This window comes from Elephantulus edwardii, unplaced genomic scaffold (assembly GCF_000299155.1).
Source record: "Elephantulus edwardii isolate Elephantulus edwardi_28Jun2011 unplaced genomic scaffold, EleEdw1.0 scaffold00571, whole genome shotgun sequence".
Lineage (NCBI taxonomy): Eukaryota > Metazoa > Chordata > Mammalia > Macroscelidea > Macroscelididae > Elephantulus > Elephantulus edwardii.
Genome location: NW_006400321.1, coordinates 251,654 through 257,805, shown reverse-complemented (window position 1 = coordinate 257,805; position 6,152 = coordinate 251,654).

Here is a 6,152-nt window from a genome sequence, read left to right as displayed (position 1 = left end):
CTTTTGGAAGCAGGAGTGCCATCCACTACCTAAATAGCATGCCTCTGGAAACTCTATGAACTTTGATAAATTTTGATAGTTGCAGAGGGGCTTCCGGCCTTTTGCTCATAGGGTTGTTATGAGTTGTGCTCAACTTGAAGGCAATCAACAACAAACATAAGCAATCTTGGCAATTCAAACTCACCTAAGAAGCTTGGAGCGGGAGAGGCAGGGAGGGAAACCAAAGCTATCTAGTCTAATAAAGATTACAGCAAGAAAATTCTATGGAACAGTTCTGCTCTATCACATGGAATTATTATGAATCAGAATTCCCCTGTCACCCACATCAAGAGGTAGCATGAGGGGGATCCAGTGTCTCTTGCATAAGAGTCATACAACTATGGAAATCTAAACCCAGTGAAGTAAAAACATGTAATGATTGTACTTTTATAACTATTGCCTGCAATGCTCTGTTGCATCACCATTTCTTGTTCCATAATGACATACTAAACAAGTCCTAAGCCTTTCCCATCACTTCAAAGTAAGACAAAGTCCAATTCATTTTAATGTTTAACTCTCTAATATTGTATCATGTTACATTGAATTCAGTGTTTCTCTGCTTCACTGATAGTTTCACCCCAAGGATGTAGAGTGTGGCAAGTGCTAGGTCACTTCTCACTCCTCTCTACTAGGATAGCAGCTCTGTAAGATCCCAGAAAGGGAATAAGATCCAAGCTTCCCTCAGTTTATGATCCTCTAGTCTCAATGCATGGTACTTTTGATGTTTCCCTTCATAGTTGGTGTGCTGGAACATCTCTATTTGTCCCTTCATATACATTCCTTGCTTCTCCATTCTGCTCTGGACCCTGATGGTGCAGAACTCTGTGGACTGCATCAACAGCTATTTTTATGTTGTGGTTTCCAGTTGGATTTGACCAAAGGGAACACTGATGGGACATTAGAAGTTAGAGAAATACATTGAGATACTCATTTCCTTGTTCTGGTCATAGGTTCTCAGTGACTGCATCACCGCACAGGAAACCAGAGGCTCTTTCAAATGTCCTTCTCTACAGTACAACTCTTATTAGGTACCATTAACCTTTTCCTCTCCTTTTCCCTTGGCCTAGTAGTGGTAGTTACAGCTTCTACAGCTTCTCACTGTTGCTGTATTCAGGTTGCTAATCATGTCTTATTTGTTTCCCTTAACTCAGCCCACACCTTTATTAACTTTTCTCAGTTGCCCTGTATTTGAGTGTACCTTCTGTTTACTGTCCTCACCGTGAGTGGGAAAGCAACACTAAATCTTGTCCTGTTCCAGAAGGAAAGTAGAAAAATAAAACAAAGAAATATCTTCATCTTTTCATGCTAAGGACTCATACTTAAACAATATTCTTCTTTATACCTTCTCCTCTAAGGTATATGCTTATATGAATTAGGAAAGGAATGAGACTTAAGGCAAAACTGACATTGTCAGTTTTGGCTCCTCATAATCATTCCTAGAGGAAGATTTAAACGTCAAATGTAAGCTATTTTTTATTCTTTTTCTTTTTTACTTTGTATTTTTTGTCCTTAATCCCCCCAAAAATAATCCTAGGACAATAGAAAAATCTACTTGTCATGTTGAAACATATTTATCGATTAATACAGTAAAAACTTAGCAACTAATCTTCATGCACTGTATTTTGTCAGTAAATTTGGGTACATGTTATCTTGAATAATCAATAGTTAATAGGAACTTAAGGGTTTATTTATCTATCTCTTTATATCTGTTGTGGATTGAGTTTTCCTTCTAAAATACATATCATTTGTTGTTGTGGACCATAGAGTCAGAACTGACCCATAGCTGACCTTCTGATGGATTTTCAGTCACACAGGAGAAGATTGCCCATCCTTCTTCCATGGAGCCATTGGTGGCCTCAAACTGAGTGCTTTTAGGTTTGCAGCACAGCTTCTTGCCACTAGGCCACCAGAGCTTGGTAATGATACAGTCATCTCCTATTATGTGATCTGATGTAACCAACCAATCCGTTACAAGGAGAATACAGTAAGATGCAACATCCTTTATAAAGGGCATTTCCTTGAATCACTTTTTTTTGACATCACTTTTTATTTTAAAAGAGGAGAAAAGGGAGAAGCAAGTAGAGAAAGATATGGTTACCATGAAGAAAGAAAATCTGAAAGTAGACCATGTCTTTTGCACTGAGAAAGTTCTAAACCAAGGGGAAGATTGATAAAAAGACAAATGGAGTTCTTCTTGGGAGGCCAAGTCCACAGATAAGTAATGCAAAAGAGAACCTTCATTCAGAGCTGGCACAGAGAGAAAGATATCACTTAGAGCTGATGCCCTAAATTTTCACTCTTAGCATTTTAATCTGTGAGGGAATGAATTTCCGTTTGCTTAAGCCATCTACCTGTGATATTTCTGTTATAGCATCATTAGATAACTAAGACACTTCCTGAAGAGAATGAGTTATTCATACAAAATTCTAGCATTTGTTCTCTGAAGTCTTATACTGTGTTTTAGCACAGAGCCAATGTCAAAACAGTACTCCCAGGACACTAATAGAGAGATTCAACTAATGGCATATTTAGCAAAATAGCTGCTTTGAGGAAGAACAAAAGTATGATCCTTTAGAGGCTTTATGCTATGTGTTTCATTTCATTGTAATAAAGAAGTACCTAAGAGCTGTCTCCAGATAACCTTATGCTTTATTTGCATTTTTTTAGCTTATTAAATGTGAAGGCATTCGGAGGTTGAGTGAAATTGCCAGCAAACTGTATTTCATGTTGAAGATCAGCAGGGGCCTTTTGGAGGGCTTCAATTTTTCTCTGAGTGTCAGGAAATCAGATTATTGCATCCAGCTGCAAGCTGTTTTGATTGAACTGGAAGTCTGATTTAATTTAGTACAAATGGCAAATTACTCCTCTATTTATCCTTGAACTGCATGTACCCACAAAGTACTATATTTTAGGATGCTTTTAAAAGTATAGAGCAGAAATGTGATTTCTAAAGGTAAATTCTCAATGCCTGAACCAATTGTAAAGTTACAATATATGTGACAAGCTCCAATAAATCAACACACATATATTCCTCCACCTTGACCTCATGTTGTTTGTGGAATAGTTGTGTTGACTCAGTGGTTACAATATATTGTGAAAGACTTATTATGACTCTTAACACAACCAAACAAAGCTTGGAGTATTCATGTATTGCTAAGGATAAGCAATCTCCTCTCAGGCTATTAAACTGCCTCTGAAAACCCACTGGAGGATCAGTATTGGTTCAGATACAACAGAACACAACAATATGCACTTAAAAGGCAACAGATGTTAAGACCATGCAATACTATGTTGTTGTTGCTGTTATGTGCCGTTGAGTCGCTTGCGACTCATAGCGACCCTATGTACAACAGCCCTAAACTCCGCTCTGTCCTGTGCCAATTGCACTGTCTCTGACACTCCCATCCATATTATCCCAGTCACTGAATCAATCCACCTCATAGAGGGCCTTCCTCTCCTGCGCCGTCCCTCCAACCTCCCAAGCATGATGTCCCTCTCCAGGGACCAGTCCCTCCTCACAACATGCCCAAAGTATGTTAGATGGAGCCTCAGAATCTTTGCCTTCAAGGAGCCACCCGGTTTAACCCTTTCCAGGACAAATCTGTTTGTTTTCCTAGCAGGCCGTGGTATCTCAATACTCTTCTCCAGCACCACAGCTCAAAGGCATCAATTCTCCTTCTATCCTCCCTGGTCATTGTCCAACTCTCTGATGCATAACAAGTGATTGTGAAGACCATAGCCTGTATCAGATGCACCTTAGTCTCCAGAGAGACACCATTGCTCTTCAGTACTTTGGAGAGGTCCCTAACAGCAGACTTTCCCGTGGCAATGTGCCTTTTAATTTCCTTGCTGCTGGTGCCAAGACTGTTGACTATGGAGCCAAGCAAACTAAAGCTGTGTACAATCTCAATCTCTTCACCATCCACCCTGATGCTGCCAATTGGTCCAAGGGTGAAAATCTTTGTCTTCTTGACATTGAACCTCAATCCATATTGTAGGCTGCAGTCCTTGACCAGGTCCTCTTCAGTTTTAGCAAGCAGGATTGTGTCATCCGCATAACGCAGGTTGTTGATAAATCATCCACCAATCTTGACCCCACATTTCTCCTCATAGAGCCCAGCCTCCCGGATAATCTGTTCTGCATATAGGTTGAAAAGGTATGAATATAGGATGCATCCCTGGTGTACGCCCTTCCCAATTTTGAACCATGCAGTGTTCCCTTGCTATGTTCTGAAGACTGCCTCCTGGTCCAAGTATAAGTTTCGCATTAGAACGATCAAGTGTTCTGGGATTCCCATTCTTCTCAGAGTCAGCCATAGTTTGTTATGATCTACACAGTCAAATGCCTTTGCTTAGTCAATGAAACACAGATAGACATTCCTCTGGTGTTCCCTGCTTTCAGCCAAGATCCATCTAACATCAGCTACAATATCTCTAGTACCACGACCCCTTCTAAACCCAGCCTGGACTTCTGGTAATTCTCTGTTGATGTGCTGTTCCAGTCGTTTTTGGATAATCTTCAGTAAAATCTTGCTTGCATGTGAAATCAGTGAGATTGTTCTGTAGTTTCCACATTCTGTTGGGCAATACTATAAGTAGGATTATTATTATTAGCTGTTATCCAGCCATCCAGCCCTTGGTTCGTGGTGACCATAACCACAATGGAATGAAATGCTCTCTAATTCTGTGTCATTCCATAATCAGTTGTGGACAGGTCCATTGTGATCCACAGAAATTTTGTTGACTGACTGATTTTAAAAACTACTGCCAGGCTTTTCTTCCTAATTTATCTTGGTCAGGAAGCTCTATTGACACCTCCTCAACATCATAGCTCTGACTAAGGGATGGATGGTGGTTGTGGATATGATATATTGTCTGGGAGTCAATCCGTCCCACAAGGAAAGTAAGCATTCCAACAATGAGTCACCAACACTCTCATTGTAAGCAATACTGTTACTAAGCATTAAGCAATTCTAAGAAAATCATAAAATATTGGCCCTTTAAATAATCTTATTTGAAAAGGGTTACCAGGCAAAGTTGTTCATTAGTTTTGCTACATATTCATGTATATTCTAACTTTTGGAAAGAAATATATAAAAGAACAAGTGCTACCATTTAGAAGCCAGTTATTATTTCTGTGTTTTCCAGCTTAGAAAATATATGGATTCTAAAACAACAACAACAAAAAAGACAAAGACAAAACAAAGGTTATTATATTTCAACCTGTGTCAAAATAAAGGTTAATATAAAAACAATTATAAAGTGTGAGACCCACAAAATGAACAAATGAATGGCTTGCTTAACAGAAATGTAAACAATAAAAACAAAAATAAAAATAAATGTATTGACTCTATATCCATTTAAAGGGAAATAGTTATAAAGAATTGTTCCATTGGCTACTTAAAACTTCTCCATTTAACACACTATAATTTTAGAGACATAAAACTACAGTTTGGTAGAAGAGTCATGTAATTTTTAAAAGAATGGGACTCCATAAATCTGAGGGTTTTTTTCTCCTTCTGGTGCCAAATCTGCTTATATCGCTTTTCTGTGCTATAAAGTTTGTTTTGTCTTCTCTTGTCCATATTAAAATAATGTATTAGTCAACATAGCTATCACTTTTATTCAGCTGTCTTTCCTAAACGTAACAATATTTACTTTTTTAAAAAAACATAATTTAATTTGAATTGCTTATTTTAACCAATAATGACACAGTATCCAATATTTCTTTTTCCATAAAAATGCTATCTTGCTATTTTGTATTGATATTGCCTTTCCCTCTGAAAATCTATTACAGTTCCATCTTCTATAAATGATAATAAGATCCTAAACAAATAGTAAGAATGAGTTTCATAATTCTTTCACAATCTTTTCTTATTGCCTAATTCAAATACAACTTTTATTGAAAAATTACACACACACAGAGAAAATAATTTTCTGTTGGCATTTTAGAATCAGGAGTATTCATCTTAATTTTTGGAAGTTGCTGTATAATATTTCTTATTATATAGTTTATTCATATATAAAATAAGAAACAATTTCAAAATGGATTTATTAGCTCTAAAATTTAGTTATTCTGTTTACATAACATAGACAATAATTATGAGGTCATA